Raw genomic sequence first — 13,423 nt, forward strand, 5'->3', positions numbered from 1 at the left:
CAGTGGTAGATTTGTAATGCTGGACTTATAACCTTCCAAAGCAAAGTACAATGTCCTTTACTAACACCATAATGTAGTGGAACATCTTCACAGAAGAGTGGAGAGAATTATAAGAGCAAGTTGGGACTAAATGTGGAATTCTCAAAAAACATAAAACACACACACACACACACACACACACACACACACACACACACACATATATATATATATATATATATATATATATATATATATATATATCCTCCATCTCCTCTGTTATATGTGCTTGTCCTTGCATATGCGCTCCACTGAACCCTTATCACGACTGAATAGGCAACGGGTTCTATGCTTTTTTCGCTTTTCTCTTTCCTAATCGTCATCCAACAGCTGTTCAAACATGCCGTAGGTGTTGAGCAAATGGCACCGTGTTGAACAACACGGGACGAGGTGACTGACAGCCGAATCCACAACTAATTAGAGCAGCTGGCTTCTGAGCACGACGGTTTGACAGGAGCGTTCAAAAAGAGCCTGGCACATGGAAATGGGCTGTTTTTTGGGCCTAGCTGTGTTTGGATAAGAAAGAGAAAGTGTGTGTGTGTGTGTGTGTGTGTGTGTGTGTGTGTGTGTGTCTGTGTGTGTGTGTGGCAAAAGAGAAAAAAAAAATCCCAAGCAGTAATTAGATGTCTGGATTACTAAGCAACAGAATGCCTCATTTGGAACACGACGGCGCTCGAGACTTATATAAAAAAGACACGCCAAACGACGAATTTACGGACAGAATCCGTTTTATGAGCGGCCTCGTTTTTCATCGCCGCAAACAAAACCTTTTGCGATGTAATCCGGAAAAAAAACTAAAATTAATGAATGAAACGATTATAAATGGCTCTCAGAGCAATAAAAAAATTTGTCTTGCATCTTCCCTGTGATGAAGATTCAAGGTCCTGTTAGGACATACTAAATAAATCATATAAATAAATAAATAAATAAATAAATAAATAAATAAATAAATAAATCAATCAATCAATCAAACCACACCAGCATTAATCATCCAAAAAACTTGCACTGAGCCAATTACCTTTTTCTTTTCTTTTCTTTTTTTTTTTTTTTTTACTAGCATTTCGTTTATATTTGTCATTGCATTTCACCTGTAGTTCATAATTTTTTACAAAAAGTTAAAGAAAATAGTTATCAAATAATATCCAGGTAACACTATATGCACAAACGTTTGTGGACACCAGAGCAAAAGATTGCTATGTGTTACTTTTCAAGCATCCCATTTGCTCATCTGGAAAGATGTTCCACTAGATTTTTCTGGAGATTTGTACGATTCCATTAAGACACAAAAGTCAGGTAGTGATGTAGGTGATGTGAAGAGGCCTGGGATGCAGTCAGCGTTCACATTTATCCCAAAGGTGTTCAAAAGGTTTGGAGCTCAATAGCAGGAGATCTTCCACACACTTCCAACCTATTGAAAAAGCAGATCTTTATAGAACTGGGTCTCCTTGTTGAAGTAAAAGACAAAATGTCATGCTATCCTATACAATTGTGTGTCTACAACTTTGTGCTAAAAGTTGGAAAAAACTGATACAGGTCTCAATACGTTTCTCAACACATATAGTGTTTTTTGACATCCTGGAAATAATCAAACTCTTGATATTATATATTATCCATTTGACAAAAAGATTCATACCAGAAAAACCCTCATTCATGGTGCGCTTGTGTATTAATGACCCCGATGACCAAAGGAGGACATTTATCAACGAGCCCCAACAAAAAATTCCAGTTGGTTATTAGAACAGCGCTGGCTAAAGCCTTTCCGTCACACTTTTATCGAGCCACTTACAGCCTGTCGATTAAAATGTAATGGAGAGCAAATGCACGTTAATTACCTCAGGCCCTTTTTGTCACGCATTTCTCAAACGACGGCAGCTTTTCGACGGGCAACTTTCACTCCGACCGTTCATTTCGGTAAGAGCACTTACGAGGAGCGAGCGGTGACGAGTGAATTACAGCTGACATCTTGTGTGAGTTTTTTCTTTTCTTTTTATCGATGATCATTCGGAGAAGCTTCTGCACTAATAAGATAACGTTAATTATGTTTCCGAGGCGCTTGAGTTTGGAGACTCAAACACATAAAAATGCCCCTGTGCACAAGCCACTCCGTGCAGATCTGCTTCCCGAGTGTGTATGCTAAAGATCTCTAACCTCAACCCTACATCAGAACCTGACTTTGCTAACACCATTGTGGCTGAATAAAATCTCACAAATCTCCACACAAATCTAGTGGACCATCTTCCCAAAAGAGTGGAGGATAAAAATAGGGACTGAATGAGGGTTGGGGTGTTCAAAAACCACATGCCGTTTTTACGCACTAGAATGTCATAGTTACTTTGTTGTTGCTAAAACCTAACATGCTAAAATGCTAGACTTGTAGCTGCAGCTGCCACAACGCTTACTGTAGCACCCTGTAGCGTTTTATTCCACACCATGCATTAAGAGACTTCTTGCTTCTTGCTGAAGTGGTAGAAAACAAAAGCACAGCAATTAGGCTCCTCAGAGTTTCACCTGAACACAGGCATAATGAGAGCAGCTGTTATAAAGTAAGCTCTCTGGACTCATTGGTTCCCTGTAGGCTACAGTGTAGCGCTGCACCGCACAGCTCGATTTAGCCTTACTCTAAAACATGTTTCTTGCAGGATAAGGTGTGTGTATACAAGTAGGGTAAGAAAGCAGATATAATGAGTTTTACTGTATGGAACTGTGATCTCTGGATGCCAAAAGAGGGCAAGACAAGACAAGAGCGTGGCTCTGTGTAAGAGAGTGTGTCTTTGTCTACACAGCAAAATTTCTCTGTCAGAAAGTAGTCTAGCTTTTGAAGAATAGACTATACAGAAAGATTTTTTGGACCCCTGAAGATAAGATGGTCACGGTTATGTGCTGTTATAATACTCTCCACTCTTCTGGGAAGATGTTCCACTAGATTTTGTGGACATTTCTGAAATTTCATTCAGCCACATTGTTGTTATAGTCAGGTATTGATACTTGGACTTGATGTAAAATGGACTTTGCATTGGAACATTATGAGTTCATATCCCACCTCCAAACTGTCGTTGTGGGGCCCTTGAGCAAGGTGCTTAACTCTTAACTGTTCAGTCTCTCTGGATAAGGGTGTCTGCCATTAATGATATAAATGTCAGGAGGCCTGGGGTGCAGTCAGCATTCACATTCATCTCAATTGTGTTCAGTAGGGTTGAGGGTCAGAGCTTTATACAGGCCACTGAAGATCTTTCACTCCAACAAATGTAAAGCTTATCTTTACGGAGCTGGCTTTGTGCACAGGACTCGTAGTTCACATGAGGGGAAAATTATATACTAGTGCATCCAAAGATGATCATAGATGATGAAGAAATGCTGGTTTGTTGGTTCTCTACCAACTTCAGCAGAAAAAGAATCACAAGCAGAAAGTGGGCATGTTTGTCATCAGAACTCTATCTACATCAGTGTTCAGGACAATGCTCTACATCTCCAGCTGAATAAACATGAGGGAACATGGTCAATACCGATGCAATTAAAGAGAGGCCGGTCGGGGAGGGAACGGCGGCGTAATGAAAGCTCTCCTCTGAAAGCGACCGCTATCGTCCTGTGCGACGCATTGGTGCGAGACCCAGCCAATTGTACCCCGACTCTGTGTAAAAAGAGCAGAAGCGAAAGCGACTGATAGTATCTTTAGCTAATTAATCCGGAGGCCTCCTCTGACAAAGCCCAGGACCTTTTATAATAACTTTGCATCAATGGTTCACATCCCTTCAGGCCTGAACGTGTGCCTCTGAGATCAGCACCAGATCCATCTCTCTAAGAAAAGACAATAAAAACGTGTCGTGAATGACGCACCACCAGGACGTGCTCGGATTTCCCGAGATGACCCGACCCTGAAAAAAAGTCTTGAAAGTGCACAAAGACAGGGGTGACATTTCATTTTCTCGCAGCGCTGAGCTTTTGGCAGGTGTCCTCTGCTCTTAATAGAGATGGATGGAAGCGATTAAAGCGTGGGCTCAGTGTTTGGGAAAAGTCGCTCGTGTGGCAAGGAGCAGAGAAATACTGGCGAACACGAGCTGACGGAGTGAAACACAGTCGAATCACGCATGGCCAGGTGTGCCGTATGCAAATCCGATCTGTCAGGAACGTTTCAGATGAGCTCGAGTGATCTGCAAGGCGATGAGAATCGCAGGAGAGGGGTACGTTGCAGGGAAGCCTGAGAGCCCGGCAATCAATCTAGAAGCACGTCTACTCGTAATGAGATGCCATATTAGGTGCTTGATCTGGGCGTTTTTAATCCAAGGGCGCCGTTGCTCTGCGCAATTATCGCACCGTCTTTGGAAGTGCACAGTTTGCCGGAGCGGGTATTGCTCAGCGTGGACGATTCTGACAAACATGCGATGATTGGATGATTCTCATGAAACTCGAGAAAGCAACCTTGTCTCCTGCAAACAGCCTGTAGAACGAATACAATCACTCCAGAGCTGTGGTGTGATGCGATGAACCACAAAGTGGTGCGATGAAGCAAAGCTAGCAAAAGAACTAGTCATAAAGGTGTGGAGAAAAACCTCCTGTTTGTTTGTTAACTACTGCTTAAATAAACGCCAGTTCTATATGCCAAAATGTACAAATTAAAATGGGTCCCTATTTCTCCAGGTTTGACAGGGCTTCCACAAATTGTTCTTCACAAAACAACCTGAATATGATGAAGCACCAAAATTCACCTCACCTCACCTCGCACCGCAGAACAGAAAATTGATTTCACATGCATTTGCATTCACCCCGCAAAATCCACACATCCACCCAATCACCTGTTTTCACCCTCTTTTGAGGAAGAGGCTCTGAAACGTAGCTTTCCAACACTCCTTCACACATGACAGAAAGCAGACAGAATGCATTTCAAGCTTTTGGCGGCTTCAGAAGTCTTCTGCTTTCTGGAGTTTAAAAGGATTGCAGGGTTTGAAAGGGAGTCTAGGCGTAGCAGATAAACGCAAAGGTGCCTCAGAAATTCCAGGGAACCTGCTGCATTCATTGTCTTTTAATGGGGCCGGCGTCGCACACGGAACCCCAGAGCAAATCATTTGAGGTTTGAAACATGTCTGGGCATCGCCGTAATTCATCTCCGAAAAGTTATGAAGAATGAGTGCCAAACTAGGACTTAAAATTGCACCCCCCATCTGAGAAGGTATCCTCAAGCCAGAATCCAGCAAGTGACTCTCCAGAGACCAACATGGCTGCACATAAATATAAAATATCACTTTATTATTATTATTATTTACTGTGTTCAAGTTTGTTTTATAATACAATAATTAGCTATTACAAATCCGTATATATTGTACAATACCCAAATATCGATATTTGCTCAAAGGCTTGAAAAACGGATTCGCTGAGATCTTTTGTTTATGCCACTCGGCGAAGCAGGTGTTGTTATGCGAAGAACACTCAAACACATTAATTTCATATTCAGGACACCGTGGCGACGCCGTGAGATTTGCGTGTTTGCAGCTTCGTGCTCCTTATTACCGCCGCCCTCGCATCTGCACTCACTCCCTGCTGCACGTTCATTTGAGCACGAATTTATTTATTTCAATAGCAAGCCTATCCGAGGTCGGTGCAAATTAGACTTTGGGCCGGGACAAAGAGCGAGGGGGGGAAAAAAAGGGATTAAATCGTGTACAAAGGATTACCCGAGCACGTACAAAGCAATGGATTAGAAATTCAAGAGCATTACCATAGCTCAGAGAATTGTGCTTTGTGTAAAGACGCTTACACAACACACTCGAGACAGGCTGAAATGTACTTGTGTTTTTAAGCGGTTGTAATTGAGGACGTGAAGTTGTAGTCTAAACACGTAGCTGTGTACAATTGTTGGAAAAAACAAATCCATACAATCTGACAATCTGACTCCACAACGCTAGAGGATACCAGCGGTCCTGGGCTACACACATTACCTGATTCTTATTACGTTTTCTCTCAGAAACTTACTCTTTGCTAGGTCTTGCCTATTCGACCACCTGCGATCCTGAGATTGTTTGTTTTGATTCCCAAACAACTTTTAAATGTGTGTTGTTGTTCACGTTTTTGTTTGGGATTTTGTTTGGTATGTGGTAGAAGATAGATAGTATTTTTCTGAGTGTATTCCATGCTACCGGGTTTCGCAGTTTAAATTAAAAGATGTGCTTGTCTGGCTTCACATGTCTCAGAGGAAGCCAGTGATTGCCTTCACCTTCTTCAAATGCTAGTTGTTGAGGGGGAGCTATATGGTGGAACTTTTTTTAGGACCAATGAATCCAGAAAAGGGCATATAAAAGCAACGTCTGACACACGTCTACTTTTCTCAGCTTATAGACAATTTTTTGTGATGTATTCTTTCATACAGTGATGTTTTGATTGAAATGAAATCCGAGGAATGAATATATCCTCCAAAAAGCCTAATAGAAAAAGAATAAAATGCTTCAGAGCTGTGCTGATTTTGGTTTATGGTGCAGTGTAATGAAGCAAAGTTACCAAAAAACACCAAAAGAAAAATACCAAACTGTCCTCTTTCATAAAAACTTTCTTGAGGCAAAACCATTATTTGTTACTTACAGCTTTTAAAACACGTCTTCCTGAGAGAAAATGTCCACGGTTACACACTGAGCTCAGTTTTATAGACTACGAGGAAGAAATTAACATGGGTCTTTGTAGTTTCCTGAAACAACATTCATTCCAGTTATACCCAAACCTGTTCCCTGTGCACAAAGCCAGCTTCATGAAGATATGCTTCACATGGGTTGGATTGGAAGATCTCCTGCTATTGAGCACCAATCCCATTATGATGAATATGAACCCTGATGGCACCCAAGGCCTCCTCACCTCACCCTACATCAGTACCTGACTTTACCAACACCCTCATGGCTGAATAAAATTTCACACAAATCTACACAAAATCTAATGGAACATCTTCCCAGAAGAGTGGAGGCTTTTACAACAGCAAATGTGGAATGGGATGTAAAAAAATTTATTCTTTAAATGCTAGAACGTCTGAGGACTGAATATTAAACGTTGGTATGTGCAGACAATGTCACAGAATTTTGCCTTTTAATCTTGCTGTACGGGCAAATGTTCCACACACCCACACACACACACACACACGCACACTCACACACACACACAAATATGCTGCAAGGACAATCACTTGAGAAGGCCACTTGACTGTAGATTCCTGATTGGCCGAACAATCACACAGAGACAGAGAAAGGACAAGGACACTTATTCAACACCACCACGTCCTCAGAGCCGCTTCACCGAGCATCAACTAATAGTCCAAAATCTAGTTTTTTAAATGACCATTTACCCGTCACAAATCATCGGTCTGTACAACATGCTTTACGTTCTCAAGGGAAGCCGTGAATAAAAAATTCAAATGTTTCAAATCCCTAAATGCAGCTGACAAGCTAATGCTCAGAGAAATGCCCAAGCAATAAGCTAGCTCATCTCAGAGGAAGAGATACAAAAGCTGTAGATATCAAGCAGCTTCAGTGCGAAACAACAACGTGTTACTGAGGAAATACTCACAAAACATCCCTGAATAAACCTAATACTGGCAAAGCAAATACAAAAAACAGAAGGGAGGAAAATATTTAGGAAAGGAAAGAAAAGGAAATAATTAAGAAAGGAAGGAAGGAAAGAAAGAAAGTAGGAAAGAAAGAAAGAAAGAAAGAAAAAAGAAAGAAAGAAAGAAAGAAAGAAAGAAAGAAAGAAAGAAAGAAAGAAAGAAAGAAAGAAAGGGACGGAAGGAAAGGAAGGAAGGAAGGAAGGAAGGAAGGAAGGAAGGAAGGAAAGGAAATAATTAAGGAAGGAAGGAAGGAAGGAAAGGAAATAATTAAGGAAGGAAGGAAGGAAGGAAAGGAAAGGTAATAATTAAGGAAGGAAGAAAGGAAGGAAGGAAGGAAGGAAGGAAGGAAGGAAGGAAGGAAGGAAGAAGGAAGGAAGGAAGGAAAGGAAATAATTAAGGAAGGAAGGAAGGAAGGAAAGGAAAGGAAATAATTAATGAAGGAAGGAAGGAAGGAAGGAAGGAAGGAAGGAAGGAAGGAAGGAAGGAAGGAAGGACGAAGGAAGGAAGGAAGAAAGGAAAGGAAATAATTAAGGAAGGAAGGAAGGAAGGAAGGAAGGAAAGAAGGAAGGAAGGAAGGAAGGAAGGAAGGAAGGAAGGAAAGGAAAGGAAAGGAAAGGAAAGGAAAGGAGAGGAAAGGAAATAATTAAGGAAGGAAGGAAGGAAGGAAGGAAGGAAGAAAGGAAAGGAAAGGAAAGGAAAGGAAAGGAAAGGAAGGAAGGAAGGAAGGAAGGAAGGAAAGGAAAGAATTGTCAAAGAAAGAAAGAAAGAAAGAAGAAAGAAAGAAAGAAAGAAAGAAAGAAAGAAAGAAGGGACAGAAGGATTGACAGAAATGGCAAGGCAAAAGAAAATAAAAGAATTAAGAAAGAAAGAAAGAAAGAAAGAAAGAGAGAAATAAATCTTATGAAGAAATTAATAAAAAACGGCATTGTGGTAAACGGTGTGACCTTGACCAGTTCTGCCATGACCTTCAGCATACCTGAGGAAGGGGAAACCCCCTGTAGGAGCCTCGGTGCTCAGTGATTGGTGACTGTGCGTCGCCGTGGCCTGTGACTGTAGTAATGAGTGATGTGTTATAAAGTGTGAGGCCTTCCTGTGTTGACGTATTAAAAGTGTGGAAAGAAACTGCAAAACGCAGCAACACAAATAATCTGTGACATGAAACACAGACAAGGAAGTGTTTTGTTTTTTTTTCTCCTCCAAAGCGTCCGAAGCTCCTGCAGTTCTCTCTCCAAAGACCAGTTTTTAAATCAATCGAGAAAATCCTGCTCACTGAGGGACAAAAAAGGGGAAAGAAATCTCTGTGGAACGGATTGATTAGCTGGTTGGCGTCGTGTCGCGTCTTGAGCGATGAGTTTGAAAGCGCTCAGGCTCTCGGATCCACTGATGAAGTGTTTTCTTTCTCTCTTTTTTTTTCAATGTTAAAAATTCAATAGTCGTGCTGCAAAAATCTTCCCTGAGTGATGCATCTGCACTTGCAATATAATCATCATCCTCAGGGGGGGGGTATTTTCGAATCCCTATATACTGTATATATATATTTTGTTTTATATTGTATGTAAAAGAAGAGATAGAGAGACAAAGCCGTGAGAGGAAACAAAGAAAAAAGGGACAAAGAGAGAAAAGAAAGGAAACAAAGGGGAAAAACTGAAAAGAGGAAGAAGAGATAGAGAGACAGACAGAAAGAGAGGGAGCGAGAGAAACAGGAAGTACATTGATCTGCAAACAGTCTACAACTAAAAACCTACAATAGTAGATTGATTCACATTTCTCTTCCTCTCTTTTCTCTCACTCCCTTTTTCAATTTTGTCTCTCTTTTCTTACTGGTTTCCCTCTCTCTTCTCTATTGTTCTATTTTCTCTCAGTCTTTTTTCTCTCTCACTTCCTTTCTCTGTTCTCTCTCTTCTCTCCATCTCTTTTTGAGAAAGGATTAAAACTACACAAAAAAATGAAAAATAAATAAAAAAGTGAGGAAGCAACCTATGAACATTTTTCTTTCTTTGTTCACTTCATTGCTTCTTTTTGGAAAAACCAAGAAATAGAAACAGGAAATAAAGACAAAACCAGGGAAGAACGAGCAGGAAAAAATGTGAAGAGAGGAAAGACTGACAGCGAGCAAGAAAGCAATAAAGAACGCAAGAAAGAAAAGAAAAACAATAAAGGACCCTTCACGCCAGTCTTTCAGGCTGCAATCTCTTTTCCTTTCCATCTTATATGGTGGCAGCCTTCACCTGAACAAGGGATATTAAAAAAATCATATAAAATGACGTTTCGAGGACGTTTCAGAATCTGTCTTTGTATGGTTTTTTTTTCTATAGACAAATTTTTTTTCTTATTGAAATCACTGACCTTGATGTTGTTTGGAAATGAAAACGTTCTCAATTGGAGCTCAAACCGTCCTTGACTCCTTTAAAGCTCGAGTACCGCATTCAATCCTTTCTCCGCCTTCACAAACCTGCAAAATGCTGCATTCATCCAGACATTTTACACAAAAACACATTTAGCTCCACTGTTTCTCCAAAATGTTGTGGACACTAACCATAAGATTGGCAAGTCCTTCCTGAACATCCCATTCCAGATCCAGTCTACATTCACTCATGATCAGTTTCACTAGATTTTGTGGAGGTGTGTGGAGATTCATTGATCCATAAGGGTGTTAGTAAAGTCAGGTACTGATGAAGAGGCCTGGGGGTGCGGTCAGCATTTAAAATTCATCCTGTTTCCCACAATTGGGGAACCAAGGAAGAAAGGAAGGAAGGCAAAGTGAAGGTAATAATTTAGGAAGGAAGGGAAAAGAACAAGAAAAAAAGAAAGAAAGAAAGAAAGAAAGAAAGAAAGAAAGAAAGAAAGAAAGAAAGAGAAAGAAAGAAAGAAAGAAATATGTATAAATAGGAAGGAATGAAAAATGAGAAAGAAAGAAAGAAAGAAAGAAAGAAAGAAAGAAAGAAAGAAAGAAAGAAAGAAAGAAATTTAAGGAAAGGAAAGGAAACAATTGGGGAACCAAGGAAGGAAGGAAGGAAGGAAGGAAGGAAGGAAAGAAGGCAAAGTAAAGGTAATAATTTAGGAGGAAGAGAAAATAACAAGAAGAAAGAAAGAAAGAAAGAAAGAAAGAAAGAAAGAAAGAAAGAAAGAAAGAAAGAAAGAAAGAAAATAAGGGTATGAAAGGGAAAGGAAAGGAAAGGAAAGGAAAGGAAAGGAAAGGAAAGGAGAGGAAAGGAAAAGAAAAGAAAGGAAAGGAAAGGAAAGGAAAGGAAAGGAAAGGAAAGGAAAGGAAAGGAAAGGAAAGGAAAGAAAGCAAAGGAAAGAAAATAAAGGATTGGGGAAGGAAGGTTCTAAATGAGTAGAAATGTCGGCTTTAATACACATGGTGAGATAATTGGTCTAATTCTTCAGACTGTGCAGTGGAGGATAATCTGGAGTCAGAAAAGAAAAAACCCACCCATGACAGATTTATTTTTTGCACCATATAGTTTAAGTGTATATAAAACGTTCTAACAGATAAAACTATGTGCAAATCGAGCATGTGTGTTTATGCAAACTTATCACTCGTTTGTTGAGAAATTAGACATTTGCCAGGAAACCAAATGAGCTGTGCGTCTTCCAAATCCAGAGCTAATTAGTTTCTTTCCTCAGTAGGCAAAGAGGTCAGACTTCAACTCACGAAAGTCGACAGTTTGGGTAAAAAACTGATTTCACAGCCGCTGTCTTTGTGCTCGGCCCAAATTAGCTTCAATTAATTAGCAAAACTTCAGCGGGTTTATCAAACACCGCTAATGAAAGCAGAGTAAACGCACACTGTGCTGAACTGTATTTAGTTTTAGTTTTAATAAGCGATCGAGGTCTAGCTGTCTTTCAGAAAACTGTACGCATGAAGAGAGTGCACGCGGCTACACAGGACTTTTACTGCGATAAACTGCGCTAGTGATCAGCCTCAGACGCGGGAACCAGCAAATCTGTAGCACGAGTCCTGAGCCACGTATACATGTGAGAAAGAAATTAATGAGAAAAAAGCGTAGAAAAAGAATAGAAGGAATGGAAGAAAGTAACGATGAAGAAAAGGAAGGAAGAAAGTGGGGGTGGAAAGAAAGAAAGAAAGAAAGAAAGAAAGAAAGAAAGAAAGAAAGAAAGAAAGAAAGAGAGAAAGAAAGAAAGAAAGAAGAAAGAAAGAAAGAAAGAAAGAAAGAGAGAAAGAAAGAAAGAAAGAAAGAAAGAAAGAAAGAAAGAAAGAAAGAAAGAAAGAAAGAAAGAAAGAAAGAAGGATTATTTTGGAAAAAAGAAAGAAAGAAAGAAAGAAAGAAAGAAAGAAAGAAAGAAAGAAAGAAAGAAAGAAAGAAAGAATTTTTTTTTGGAAAATAAAGGCCCCGCCCCTTTAAAATAAAGTCTGAGAACTCTACAATGAGATTTACTTCATTTAGTTCAGTTTGTGTGTGTGTGTGTGTGTGTGTGTGTGTGTGTAGTTAGCTTTGGCATGTCAACCAGTGTGTATTGCTTTTTTTTTTTTCTTTCTGAATTTGCTGTGTAAACATGGCGGTTTACGCTGAGAAGCTGGGGAACATTCCGGCATCGATCCTGGACCGACCTGATGGTTTATTAAAGCTTTGTAATTAGCACACGGCTGCAAGGCTCATGCTTTGGCGCTGCGGCTAATCGCCTGTCGACTTCTTCTCATCTTAAAGAGGGATTGATTGAATCACCTTTCCTGCATGCGGGTGGATTTCTTTCTTTCTTCTTTCTGACCTTGTACGGAGACTAGTGCGCTAACGGCTTTAAGTCACAAATCTTTTCTTGTTCTTGCTGTTTAAAAAAGGAATATATAGATTAGAAACCATTAGAAGGCCATGAAGTATCACAAGGACGTGTGTATGCCAGCATTATTGAACTAACAAAATTTTAATGCAAAAGTACCGCAGGAACATAGCAAACTTAGCTCACATTAGGTCAGTCCAGATTTGGCTACTAGTTGCAGTAATCATGCAGTTAGCTGGTAATAGCTATCAAAGCCTACCTTGTATCAAAGTTTTTAATCGTGAAGCGGGAATAATAGTTGACTAGCTACCAATGTGACTAGCAATGTTCCGTAGCTAAATGCTAATCAAGGTTAATTTTCACTCCTTCGCCATGAAAGGACTACTTATTCCTTCATGTTAGTTCACTTCGAGAAAGCTAGCATGCTATCTAACTTAGCAGATGATGAGTGACTCGGTAGGTTACATAATATTAAGAATAAAAAAAGATATATTTATTTTTATGACTGAGCAAAAGCAGTTATTGTAAACATTAGGGTTTCTTTTTGTGTTTGTTGTTCGTTTGTACATTTTCACTGCATGCTATTGCTCTAATGTCATTAGCTTTAGCTTCACTGCAGGTTCCTTTTTTTTTCTACCTCATGACCTCTGTGTTTTTACAACCTTGCGGAATCAGGCGCATGGAGATCCGTGGCCGAGTTCCTGAGAATCCCAGAGGAAATCTGACATGACAAATCGCATTAGGTTTTAATTGCTGGCAGCGTTGCGAGCGCTGCAGATGTGTCCGCAGGCGCCGGTACACGTGGGCGTCTCACGCAGATAGATAATTACAGAGCCGGCGCGTCCGGTCGCTCAGTTACTTAGCATGAGTGATCATTTCATCCGTCGTAATAAGACGTGATGATGCGGAACGCACCACAAGGAGGTCCCACGCTCTCCCTGTGTCTGACCTACGACAGGAATAAATGCCCAGTGTGGTGCGGATTGATCACCGGCTGCCACATCGCCCACGAATCATGACATTTATAATGCATGGCTTCACCTGAGGGGGAGGCACGAGTGCCAA

General features: G+C 40.3%; 1 long non-coding RNA gene across 2 annotated transcripts in view; it reads right to left on the bottom strand.

Annotated features, from left to right (window-relative positions):
• LOC124387645 overlaps positions 1-13,423 on the bottom strand; it is a 43,291-nt gene that overhangs the window by 28,280 nt on the left and 1,588 nt on the right. For both annotated transcript variants that reach the window (XR_006926198.1, XR_006926197.1), the window contains exon 2: positions 9,962-10,077. This is a non-coding gene — a long non-coding RNA (uncharacterized LOC124387645). The remainder of the gene's footprint in view (positions 1-9,961; positions 10,078-13,423) is intronic.

Source organism: Silurus meridionalis, chromosome 6, assembly GCF_014805685.1.
Source record: "Silurus meridionalis isolate SWU-2019-XX chromosome 6, ASM1480568v1, whole genome shotgun sequence".
NCBI lineage: Eukaryota > Metazoa > Chordata > Actinopteri > Siluriformes > Siluridae > Silurus > Silurus meridionalis.